This window comes from Triturus cristatus, chromosome 6 (assembly GCF_964204655.1).
Source record: "Triturus cristatus chromosome 6, aTriCri1.1, whole genome shotgun sequence".
Classification (NCBI taxonomy): Eukaryota; Metazoa; Chordata; class Amphibia; order Caudata; family Salamandridae; genus Triturus; species Triturus cristatus.
The window spans coordinates 1,108,720,771-1,108,734,905 of NC_140589.1; positions in this window are offsets into that span (position 1 = coordinate 1,108,720,771).

Here is a 14,135-nt window from a genome sequence, read left to right on the forward strand (position 1 = left end):
TCCATTTTCAAATGTTGCGTCTTTGAACTACAATTCACATTTGTATGTGGATAATCACTTTTAGAGATAAAATTAGATGTTTAAAGTGATTTTCAAGCTTCCAGGGGCCCTAAACACAAGATTTGAGGAATGGGTAAATGTGAATGAAAATGGCCAATTTATTCACTCTGAAGCCTTAAAAAGTTTTTCTCCACCCCAGAAAGTGAATTAAATAACATTTGTAGGCCTTTATTGTTCAATCAAAAACGCCCGATTTTTGATGAAAGAGATAATTATCCCCCCTTACGACATGCTTCAGAAACTAAAAAAATGGTCCATTTTCAAATGTTGCCTCTTTGAACTACAATTCACATTTGTACGTGGAAAATCCCTTTTAAACATAAAATGAGATGTTTAAAGTGATTTTCATGCTTCCAGGGGCCTTAAACACAAGATTTGAGAAATGGGTAAAAGTGAATGAAAATGGCCAATTTACTCACTCTGCGGCCTTAAAAAGTGTTTCTCCTCCACGGGAAGTGAAAAAAATAACATTTGGAGGCATTTATTGTTCAATCAAAAACGCCTGTTTTTTGGTTAAAGAGATAACCACCCCCCTTACGACATGCTTCAGAAACGAAAAAAATGGTCCATTTTCAAATGTTGCGTCTTTGAACGACAATTCACATTTGTACGTGGATAATCACTTTTAGAGATAACATTAGATGTTTAAAGTGATTTTCAAGCTTCCAGGGGCCCTAAACACAAGATTTGAGAAATGGGTAAAAGTGAATGAAAATGGCCAATTTATTCACTCTGAGGCCTTAAAAAGTTTTTCTCCACCCCAGAAAGTGAATTAAATAACATTTGTAGGCCTTTATTGTTCAATCAAAAACGCCCGATTTTTGATGAAAGAGATAACCACCCCCCCCTTACGACATGCTTCAGAAACTAAAAAAATGGTCCATTTTCAAATGTTGCCTCTTTGAACTACAATTCACATTTGTACGTGGAAAATCACTTTTAAACATAAAATGAGATGTTTAAAGTGATTTTCATGCTTCCAGGGGCCCTAAACACAAGATTTGAGGAATGGGTAAATGTGAATGAAAATGGCCAATTTATTCACTCTGAGGCCTTAAAAAGGTTTTCTCCACCCCAGAAAGTGAATTAAATAACATTTGTAGGCCTTTATTGTTCAATCAAAAACGCCTGATTTTTGATGAAAGAGATAACCACCCCCCCCCTTACGACATGCTTCAGAAACTAAAAAAATGGTCCATTTTCAAATGTTGCCTCTTTGAACTACAATTCACATTTGTACGTGGAAAATCACTTTTAAAACATAAAATGAGATGTTTAAAGTGATTTTCATGCTTCCAGGGGCCTTAAACATAAGATTTGAGGAATGGGTAAAAGTGAATGAAAATGGCCAATTTACTCACTCTGCGGCCTTAAAAAGTGTTTCTCCTCCACGGGAAGTGAAAAAAATAACATTTGGAGGCATTTATTGTTCAATCAAAAATGCCTGTTTTTTGGTGAAAGAGCTAACCACCCCCCCTTACCACATGCTTCAGAAACGAAAAAAATGGTCCATTTTCAAATGTTGCATCTTTGAATGACAATTCACATTTGTACGTGGATCATCACTTTTAGAGATAACATTAGATGTTTAAAGTGATTTTCAAGCTTCCAGGGGCCCTAAACACAAGATTGAGAAATGGGTAAAAGTGCATGAAAATGGCCAATTTACTCACTCTGAGGCCTTAAAAAGTGTTTCTCCTCCATGGGAAGTGAAATAAATACCATTTGGAGGCCTTTATTGTTCAATCAAAAACGCCCGATTTTTGATGAAAGAGATAACCACCCCCCCTTACGACATGCTTCAAAAACTAAAAAAAATGTTCCATTTTCAAATGTTGCCTCTTTGAACTACAATTCACATTTGTACGTGGAAAATCACTTTTAAACATAAAATGAGATGTTTAAAGTGATTTTCATGCTTCCAGGGGCCTTAAACACAAGATTTGAGGAATGGGTAAAAGTGAATGAAAATGGCCAATTTACTCATTCTGAGGCCTTAAAAAGTGTTTCTCCTCCACGGGAAGTGAATTAAATAACATTTGGAGGCCTTTATTGTTCAACCAAAAACGCCGTTTTTTGGTGAAAGAGATAACCACCCCCCCTTACGACATGCTTCAGAAAAGAAAAAAAAGGTCCATTTTCAAATGTTGCGTCTTTGAACTACAATTCACATTTGTATGTGGATAATCACTTTTAGAGATAAAATTAGATGTTTAAAGTGATTTTCAAGCTTCCAGGGGCCCTAAACACAAGATTTGAGGAATGGGTAAATGTGAATGAAAATGGCCAATTTATTCACTCTGAAGCCTTAAAAAGTTTTTCTCCACCCCAGAAAGTGAATTAAATAACATTTGTAGGCCTTTATTGTTCAATCAAAAACGCCCGATTTTTGATGAAAGAGATAATTATCCCCCCTTACGACATGCTTCAGAAACTAAAAAAATGGTCCATTTTCAAATGTTGCCTCTTTGAACTACAATTCACATTTGTACGTGGAAAATCCCTTTTAAACATAAAATGAGATGTTTAAAGTGATTTTCATGCTTCCAGGGGCCTTAAACACAAGATTTGAGAAATGGGTAAAAGTGAATGAAAATGGCCAATTTACTCACTCTGCGGCCTTAAAAAGTGTTTCTCCTCCACGGGAAGTGAAAAAAATAACATTTGGAGGCATTTATTGTTCAATCAAAAACGCCTGTTTTTTGGTGAAAGAGATAACCACCCCCCCTTACCACATGCTTCAGAAACGAAAAAAATGGTCCATTTTCAAATGTTGCATCTTTGAACGACAATTCACATTTGTACGTGGATCATCACTTTTAGAGATAACATTAGATGTTTAAAGTGATTTTCAAGCTTCCAGGGGCCCTAAACACAAGATTTGAGAAATGGGTAAAAGTGCATGAAAATGGCCAATTTACTCACTCTGAGGCCTTAAAAAGTGTTTCTCCTCCATGGGAAGTGAATTAAATACCATTTGGAGGCCTTTATTGTTCAACCAAAAACGCAGTTTTTTGGTGAAAGAGAAAACCACCCCCCCTTACGACATGCTTCAGAAAAGAAAAAAAAGGTCAATTTTCAAATGTTGCGTCTTTGAACTACAATTCACATTTGTATGTGGATAATCACTTTTAGAGATAAAATTAGATGTTTAAAGTGATTTTCAAGCTTCCAGGGGCCCTAAACACAAGATTTGAGGAATGGGTAAATGTGAATGAAAATGGCCAATTTATTCACTCTGAGGCCTTAAAAAGTTTTTCTCCACCCCAGAAAGTGAATTAAATAACATTTGTAAGCCTTTATTGTTCAATCAAAAATGCCCGATTTTTGATGAAAGAGATAACCACCCCCCTTACGACATGCTTCAAAAACTAAAAAAAATGGTCCATTTTCAAATGTTGCCTCTTTGAACTACAATTCACATTTGTACGTGGAAAATCACTTTTAAACATAAAATGAGATGTTTAAAGTGATTTTCATGCTTCCAGGGGCCTTAAACACCAGATTTGAGGAATGGGTAAAAGTGAATGAAAATGGCCAATTTACTCACTCTGCGGCCTTAAAAAGTGTTTCTCCTCCACGGGAAGTGAAAAAATTTACATATGGAGGCATTTATTGTTCAATCAAAAACGCCCGATTTTTGATGAAAGAGATAACCACCCCCCCTTACGACATGCTTCAGAAACAAAAAAAACGGTCCTTTTTCAAATGTTGCCTCTTTGAACTACAATTCACATTTGTACGTGGAAAATCACTTTTAAACATAAAATGAGATGTTTAAATTGATTTTCATGCTTCCAGGTGCCTTAAACACAAGATTTGAGGAATGGGTAAAAGTGAATGAAAATGGCCAATTTACTCACTCTGCGGCCTTAAAAAGTGTTTCTCCTCCACGGGAAGTGAAAAAAATAACATTTGGAGGCATTTATTGTTCAATCAAAAACGCCTGTTTTTTGGTTAAAGAGATAACCACCCCCCCTTACGACATGCTTCAGAAACAAAAAAAATGCTCCCTTTTCGAATGTTGCGTCTTTGAACGACAATTCACATTTGTACGTGGATAATCACTTTTAGAGATAACATTAGATGTTTAAAGTGATTTTCAAGCTTCCAGGGGCCCTAAACACAAGATTTGAGAAATGGGTAAAAGTGAACGAAAATGGCCAATTTACTCACTCTGAGGCCTTAAAAAGTGTTTCTCCTCCACGGGAAGTGAATTACATAACATTTGGAGGCCTTTATTGTTCAACCAAAAACGCCGTTTTTTGGTGAAAGAGATAACCACCCCCCTTACGACATGCTTCAGAAACGAAAAAAAAGGTCAATTTTCAAATGTTGCGTCTTTGAACTACAATTCACATTTGTACGTGGATAATCACTTTTAGAGATAAAATTAGATGTTTAAAGTGATTTTCAAGCTTCCAGGGGCCCTAAACACAAGATTTGAGGAATGGGTAAATGTGAATGAAAATGGCCTATTTATTCACTCTGAGGCCTTAAAAAGTTTTTCTCCACACCAGAAAGTGAATTAAATAACATTTTAGGCCTTTATTGTTCTATCAAAAACGCCCGATTTTTGATGAAAGAGATAACCACCCCCCTTACGACATGCTTCAAAAACTAAAAAAAATGGTCCATTTTCAAATGTTGCCTCTTTGAACTACAATTCACATTTGTACGTGGAAAATCACTTTTAAACATAAAATGAGATGTTTAAAGTGATTTTCATGCTTCCAGGTGCCTTAAACATAAGATTTGAGGAATGGGTAAAAGTGAATGAAAATGGCCAATTTACTCACTCTGCGGCCTTAAAAAGTGTTTCTCCTCCACGGGAAGTGAAAAAAATAACATTTGGAGGCATTTATTGTTCAATCAAAAACGCCTGTTTTTTGGTGAAAGAGATAACCACCCCCCTTACGACATGCTTCAGAAACGAAAAAAATGGTCCATTTTCAAATGTTGCGTCTTTGAACGACAATTCACATTTGTACGGGGATAATCACTTTTAGAGATAACATTAGATGTTTAAAGTGATTTTCAAGCTTCCAGGGGCCCTAAACACAAGATTTGAGAAATGGGTAAAAGTGAATGAAAATGGCCAATTTACTCACTCTGAGGCCTTAAAAAGTGTTTCTCCTCCACGGGAAGTCAATTAAATAACATTTGGAGGCCTTTATTGTTCAACCAAAAACACCATTTTTTGGTGAAAGAGATCACCACCCCCCCTTACGACATGCTTCAGAAACGAAAAAAAGGTCCATTTTCAAATGTTGCGTCTTTCAACTACAATTCACATTTGTACGTGAATAATCACTTTTAGAGATAAAATTAGATGTTTAAAGTGATTTTCAAGCTTCCAGGGGCCCTAAACACAAGATTTGAGGAATGGGTAAATGTGAATGAAAATGGCCAATTTATTCACTCTGAGGCCTTAAAAAGTTTTTCTCCACCCCAGAAAGTGAATTAAATTACATTTGTAGGCCTTTATTGTTCAATCAAAAACGCCCGATTTTTGATGAAAGAGATAACCACCCCCCCTTACGACATGCTTCAGAAACTAAAAAAATGGTCCATTTTCAAATGTTGCCTCTTTGAACTACAATTCACATTTGTACGTGGAAAATCACTTTTAAACATGAAATGAGATGTTTAAAGTGATTTTAATGCTTCCAGGGGCCTTAAACACAAGATTTGAGGAATGGGTAAAAGTGAATGAAAATGGCCAATTTACTCATTCTGAGGCCTTAAAAAGTGTTTCTCCTCCACGGGAAGTGAAAAAAAAAACATTTGGAGGCATTTATTGTTCAATCAAAAACGCCTGTTTTTTGGTGAAAGAGATAACCACCCCCCCTTACCACATGCTTCAGAAACCAAAAAAATGGTCCATTTTCAAATGTTGCATCTTTGAACGACAATTCACATTTGTACGTGGATCATCACTTTTAGAGATAACATTAGATGTTTAAAGTGATTTTCAAGCTTCCAGGGGCCCTAAACACAAGATTTGAGAAATGGGTAAAAGTGCATGAAAATGGCCAATTTACTCACTCTGAGGCCTTAAAAAGTGTTTCTCCTCCATGGGAAGTGAATTAAATACCATTTGGAGGCCTTTATTGTTCAACCAAAAACGCCGTTTTTTGGTGAAAGAGATAACCACCCCCCCTTACGACATGCTTCAGAAAAGAAAAAAAAGGTCCATTTTCAAATGTTGCGTCTTTGAACTACAATTCACATTTGTATGTGGATAATCACTTTTAGAGATAAAATTAGATGTTTAAAGTGATTTTCAAGCTTCCATGGGCCCTAAACACAAGATTTGAGGAATGGGTAAATGTGAATGAAAATGGCCAATTTATTCACTCTGAGGCCTTAAAAAGTTTTTCTCCACCCCAGAAAGTGAATTAAATAACATTTGTAAGCCTTTATTGTTCAATCAAAAACGCCCGATTTTTGATGAAAGAGATAACCACCCCCCTTCGACATGCTTCAAAAACTAAAAAAAATGGTCCATTTTCAAATGTTGCGTCTTTGAACGACAATTCACATTTGTACGTGGATAATCACTTTTAGAGATAACATTAGATGTTTAAAGTGATTTTCATGCTTCCAGGGGCCTTAAACACAAGATTTGAGGAATGGGAAAAAGTGAATGAAAATGGCCAATTTACTCATTCTGAGGCCTTAAAAAGTGTTTCTCCTCCACGGGAAGTGAATTAAATAACATTTGGAGGCATTTATTGTTCAATCAAAAACGCCTGTTTTTTGGTGAAAGAGATAACCACCCCCCCTTACGACATGCTTCAGAAACGAAAAAAATGGTCCATTTTCAAATGTTGCGTCTTTGAACTACAATTCACATTTGTACGTGGATTATCACTTTTAGAGATAAAATTAGATGTTTAAAGTGATTTTCAAGCTTCCTGGGGCCCTAAACACAAGATTTGAGGAATGGGTAAATGTGAATGAAAATGGCCAATTTATTCACTCTAAGGCCTTAAAAAAAATGTCTACACCCCAGAAAGTGAATTAAATAACATTTGTAGGCCGTTATTGTTCAACCAAAAACGCCCGATTTTTGATGAAAGAGATAACCACCCCCCCTTACGACATGCTTCAGAAACTAAAAAAATGGTCCATTTTCAAATGTTGCCTCTTTGAACTAAATTCACATTTGTACGTGGAAAATCACTTTTAAACATAAAATGAGATGTTTAAAGTGATTTTCATGCTTCCAGGGGCCTTAAACACAAGATTTGAGGTATGGGTAAAAGTGAATGAAAATGGCCAATTTACTCACTCTGAGGCCTTAATAAGTGTTTCTCCTCCACGGGAAGTGAAAAAAATAACATTTGGAGGCATTTATTGTTCAATCAAAAACGCCTGTTTTTTGGTGAAAGAGATAACCCCCCCCCTTACGACATGCTTCAAAAACTAAAAAAAATGGTCCATTTTCAAATGTTGCCTCTTTGAACTAAATTCACATTTGTACGTGGAAAATCACTTTTAAACATAAAATGAGATGTTTAAAGTGATTTTCATGCTTCCAGGGGCCTTAAACACAAGATTTGAGGTATGGGTAAAAGTGAATGAAAATGGCCAATTTACTCATTCTGAGGCCTTAAAAAGTGTTTCTCCTCCACGGGAAGTGAAAAAAATAACATTTGGAGGCATTTATTGTTCAATCAAAAACGCCTGTTTTTTGGTGAAAGAGATAACCACATGCTTCAGAAACAAAAAAAATGGTCCATTTTCAAATGTTGCATCTTTGAACGACAATTCACATTTGTACGTGGATCATCACTTTTAGAGATAACATTAGATGTTTAAAGTGATTTTCAAGTTTCCAGGGGCCCTAAACACAAGATTTGAGAAATGGGTAAAAGTGCATGAAAATGGCCAATTTACTCACTCTGAGGCCTTAAAAAGTGTTTCTCCTCCATGGGAAGTGAATTAAATACCATTTGGAGGCCTTTATTGTTCAACCAAAAACGCCGTTTTTTGGTGAAAGAGATAACCACCCCCCCTTACGACATGCTTCAGAAAAGAAAAAAAAGGTCCATTTTCAAATGTTGCGTCTTTGAACTACAATTCACATTTGTATGTGGATAATCACTTTTAGAGATAAAATTAGATGTTTAAAGTGATTTTCAAGCTTCCAGGGGCCCTAAACACAAGATTTGAGGAATGGGTAAATGTGAATGAAAATGGCCAATTTATTCACTCTGAGGCCTTAAAAAGTTTTTCTCCACCCCAGAAAGTGAATTAAATAACATTTGTAGGCCTTTATTGTTCAATCAAAAACGCCCGATTTTTGATGAAAGAGATAACCACCCCCCTTACGACATGCTTCAAAAACTAAAAAAAATGGTCCATTTTCAAATGTTGCCTCTTTGAACTACAATTCACATTTGTACGTGGAAAATCACTTTTAAACATAAAATGAGATGTTTAAAGTGATTTTCATGCTTCCAGGGGCCTTAAACACAAGATTTGAGGAATGGGTAAAAGTGAATGAAAATGGCCAATTTACTCATTCTGAGGCCTTAAAAAGTGTTTCTCCTCCACGAGAAGTGAATTAAATAACATTTGGAGGCCTTTATTGTTCAAACAAAAACGCCCGTTTTTTGGTGAAAGAGATAACCACCCCCCTTACGACATTCTTCAGAAACGAAAAAAAAGGTCCATTTTCAAATGTTGCATCTTTGAACGACAATTCACATTTGTACGTGGATCATCACTTTTAGAGATAACATTAGATGTTTAAAGTGATTTTCAAGCTTCCAGGGGCCCTAAACACAAGATTTGAGAAATGGGTAAAAGTGCATGAAAATGGCCAATTTACTCACTCTGAGGCCTTAAAAAGTGTTTCTCCTCCATGGGAAGTGAATTAAATACCATTTGGAGGCCTTTAGTGTTCAACCCAAAACGCCGTTTTTGGTGAAAGAGATAACCACCCCCCCTTACGACATGCTTCAGAAACGAAAAAAAAGGTCCATTTTCAAATGTTGCGTCTTTGAACTACAATTCACATTTGTATGTGGATAATCACTTTTAGAGATAAAATTCGATGTTTAAAGTGATTTTCAAGCTTCCAGGGGCCCTAAACACAAGATTTGAGGAATGGGTAAATGTGAATGAAAATGGCCAATTTATTCACTCTGAAGCCTTAAAAAGTTTTTCTCCACCCCAGAAAGTGAATTAAATAACATTTGTAGGCCTTTATTGTTCAATCAAAAACGCCCGATTTTTGATGAAAGAGATAATTATCCCCCCTTACGACATGCTTCAGAAACTAAAAAAATGGTCCATTTTCAAATGTTGCCTCTTTGAACTACAATTCATATTTGTACTTGGAAAATCACTTTTAAACATAAAATGAGATGTTTAAAGTGATTTTCATGCTTCCAGGGGCCTTAAACACCAGATTTGAGGAATGGGTAAAAGTGAATGAAAATGGCCAATTTACTCACTCTGCGGCCTTAAAAAGTGTTTCTCCTCCACGGGAAGTGAAAAAATTTACATATGGAGGCATTTATTGTTCAATCAAAAACGCCCGATTTTTGATGAAAGAGATGACCACCCCCCCTTACGACATGCTTCAGAAACAAAAAAAATGGTCCTTTTTCAAATGTTGCCTCTTTGAACTACAATTCACATTTGTACGTGGAAAATCACTTTTAAACATAAAATGAGATGTTTAAATTGATTTTCATGCTTCCAGGTGCCTTAAACACAAGATTTGAGGAATGGGTAAAAGTGAATGAAAATGGCCAATTTACTCACTCTGCGGCCTTAAAAAGTGTTTCTCCTCCACGGGAAGTGAAAAAAATAACATTTGGAGGCATTTATTGTTCAATCAAAAACGCCTGTTTTTTGGTTAAAGAGATAACCACCCCCCCTTACGACATGCTTCAGAAACAAAAAAAATGCTCCATTTTTAAATGTTGCGTCTTTGAACGACAATTCACATTTGTACGTGGATAATCACTTTTAGAGATAACATTAGATGTTTAAAGTGATTTTCAAGCTTCCAGGGGCCCTAAACACAAGATTTGAGAAATGGGTAAAAGTGAATGAAAATGGCCAATTTACTCACTCTGAGGCCTTAAAAAGTGTTTCTCCTCCGTGGGAAGTGAATTAAATAACGTTTGGAGGCCTTTATTGTTCAACCAAAAACGCCGTTTTTTGGTGAAAGAGATAACCACCCCCCTTACGACATGCTTCAGAAACGAAAAAAAAGGTCAATTTTCAAATGTTGCGTCTTTGAAGTACAATTCACATTTGTACGTGGATAATCACTTTTAGAGATAAAATTAGATGTTTAAAGTGATTTTCAAGCTTCCAAGGGCCCTAAACACAAGATTTGAGGAATGGGTAAATGTGAATGAAAATGGCCTATTTATTCACTCTGAGGCCTTAAAAAGTTTTTCTCCACCCCAGAAAGTGAATTAAATAACATTTGTAGGCCTTTATTGTTCAATCAAAAACGCCCGATTTTTGATGAAAGAGATAACCACCCCCCCTTACGACATGCTTCAGAAACAAAAAAAATGGTCCATTTTCAAATGTTGCCTCTTTGAACTACAATTCACATTTGTACGTGGAAAATCACTTTTAAACATAAATTGAGATGTTTAAAGTGATTTTAATGCTTCCAGGGGCCTTAAACACAAGATTTGAGGAATGGGTAAAAGTGAATGAAAATGGCCAATTTACTCATTCTGAGGCCTTAACAAGTGTTTCTCCTCCACGGGAAGTGAAAAAAATAACATTTGGAGGCATTTATTGTTCAATCAAAAACGCCTGTTTGTTGGTGAAAGAGATAGCCACCCCCCCTTACCACATGCTTCAGAAACGAAAAAAAATGGTCCATTTTCAAATGTTGCATCTTTGAACGACAATTCACATTTGTACGTGGATCATCACTTTTAGAGATAACATTAGATGTTTAAAGTGATTTTCAAGCTTCCAGGGGCCCTAAACACAAGATTTGAGAAATGGGTAAAAGTGCATGAAAATGGCCAATTTACTCACTCTGAGGCCTTAAAAAGTGTTTCTCCTCCATGGGAAGGGAATTAAATACCATTTGGAGGCCTTTATTGTTCAACCAAAAACGCCGTTTTTTGGTGAAAGAGATAACCACCCCCCCTTACGACATGCTTCAGAAAAGAAAAAAAAGGTCCATTTTCAAATGTTGCGTCTTTGAACTACAATTCACATTTGTATGTGGATAATCACTTTTAGAGATAAAATTAGATGTTTAAAGTGATTTTCAAGCTTCCAGGGGCCCTAAACACAAGATTTGAGGAATGGGTAAATGTGAATGAAAATGGCCAATTTATTCACTCTGAGGCCTTAAAAAGTTTTTCTCCACCCCAGAAAGTGAATTAAATAACATTTGTAGGCCTTTATTGTTCAATCAAAAACGCCCGATTTTTGATGAAAGAGATAACCACCCCCCTTACGACATGCTTCAAAAACTAAAAAAAATGGTCCATTTTCAAATGTTGCCTCTTTGAACTACAATTCACATTTGTACGTGGAAAATCACTTTTAAACATAAAATGAGATGTTTAAAGTGATTTTCATGCTTCCAGGGGCCTTAAACACAAGATTTGAGGAATGGGTAAAAGTGAATGAAAATGGCCAATTTACTCATTCTGAGGCCTTAAAAAGTGTTTCTCCTCCACGAGAAGTGAATTAAATAACATTTGGAGGCCTTTATTGTTCAAACAAAAACGCCCGTTTTTTGGTGAAAGAGATAACCACCCCCCTTACGACATTCTTCAGAAACGAAACAAAAGGTCAATTTTCAAATGTTGCGTCTTTGAACTACAATTCACATTTGTACGTGGATAATCACTTTTAGAGATAAAATTAGATGTTTAAAGTGATTTTCAAGCTTCCAAGGGCCCTAAACACAAGATTTGAGGAATGGGTAAATGTGAATGAAAATGGCCTATTTATTCACTCTGAGGCCTTAAAAAGTTTTTCTCCACCCCAGAAAGTGAATTAAATAACATTTGTAGGCCTTTATTGTTCAATCAAAAACGCCCGATTTTTGATGAAAGAGATAACCACCCCCCCTTACGACATGCTTCAAAAACTAAAAAAATGGTCCATTTTCAAATGTTGCCTCTTTGAACTACAATTCACATTTGTACGTGGAAAATCACTTTTAAACATAAAATGAGATGTTTAAAGTGATTTTCATGCTTCCAGGGGCCTTAAACACAAGATTTGAGGAATGGGTAAAAGTGAATGAAAATGGCCAATTTACTCATTCTGAGGCCTTAAAAAGTGTTTCTCCTCCACGGGAAGTGAATTAAATAACATTTGGAGGCCTTTATTGTTCAACCAAAAACGCCTGTTTTTTGGTGAAAGAGATAACCACCCCCCCCTTACGACATGCTTCAGAAACGAAAAAAATTGTCCATTTTCAAATGTTGCGTCTTTGAACGACAATTCACATTTGTACGTGGATAATCACTTTTAGAGATAACATTAGATGTTTAAAGTGATTTTCAAGCTTCCAGGGGCCCTAAACACAAGATTTGAGAAATAGGTAAAAGTGAATGAAAATGGCCACTTTACTCACTCTGAGGCCTTAAAAAGTGTTTCTCCTCCACGGGAAGTGAAAAAAATAACATTTGGAGGCATTTATTGTTCAATCAAAAATGCCTGTTTTTTGGTGAAAGAGATAACCACCCCCCCTTACGACATGCTTCAGAAACGAAAAAAATGGTCCATTTTCAAATGTTGCGTCTTTGAACGACAATTCACATTTGTACGTGGATAATCACTTTTAGAGATGCCATTAGATGTTTAAAGTGATTTTCAAGCTTCCAGGGGCCCTAAACACAAGATTTGAGAAATGGGTAAAAGTGAATGAAAATGGCCAATTTACTCACTCTGAGGCCTTAAAAAGTGTTTCTCCTCCATGGGAAGTGAATTAAATACCATTTGGAGGCCTTTATTGTTCAACCAAAAACGCCATTTTTTGGTGAAAGAGATAACCACCCCCCCTTACGACATGCTTCAGAAATGAAAAAAAAGGTCAATTTTCAAATGTTGCGTCTTTGAACTACAATTCACATTTGTACGTGGAAAATCACTTTTAAACATAAAATGAGATTTTTAAAGTGATTTTCATGCTTCCAGGGGCCTTAAACACAAGATTTGAGGAATGGGTAAAAGTGAATGAAAATGGCCAATTTACTCATTCTGAGGCCTTAAAAAGTGTTTCTCCTCCACGGGAAGTGCATTAAATAACATTTGGAGGCCTTTATTGTTCAACCAAAAACGCCCGTTTTTTGGTGAAAGAGATAACCATCCCCCCTTACGACATGCTTCAGAAACTAAAAAAATGGTCCATTTTCAAATGTTGCCTCTTTGAACTACAATTCACATTTGTACGTGGAAAATCACTTTTAAACATAAAATGAGATGTTTAAAGTGATTTTCATCCTTCCAGGGGCCTTAAACACCAGATTTGAGGAATGGGTAAAAGTGAATGAAAATGGTCAATTTACTCACTCTGCGGCCTTAAAAAGTGTTTCTCCTCCACGGGAAGTGAAAAAATTAACATTTGGAGGCATTTATTGTTCAATCAAAAACGCCTATTTTTTGGTGAAAGAGATAACCACCCCCCCTTACGACATGCTTCAGAAACGAAAAAAAAGGTCAATTTTCAAATGTTGCGTCTTTGATCTACAATTCACATTTGTACGTGGATAATCACTTTTAGAGATAAAATTAGATGTTTAAAGTGATTTTCAAGCTTCCAGGGGCCCTAAACACAAGATTTGAGGAATGGGTAAATGTGAATGAAAATGGCCAATTTATTCACTCTGAGGCCTTAAAAAGTTTTTCTCCACCCCAGAAAGTGAATTAAATAACATTTGTAGGCCTTTATTGTTCAATCAAAAATGCCCGATTTTTGATGAAAGAGATAACCACCCCCCCCTTACGACATGCTTCAGAAACTAAAAAAATGGTCCATTTTCAAATGTTGCGTCTTTGAACGACAATTCACATTTGTACGTGGATAATCACTTTTAGAGATAACATTAGAT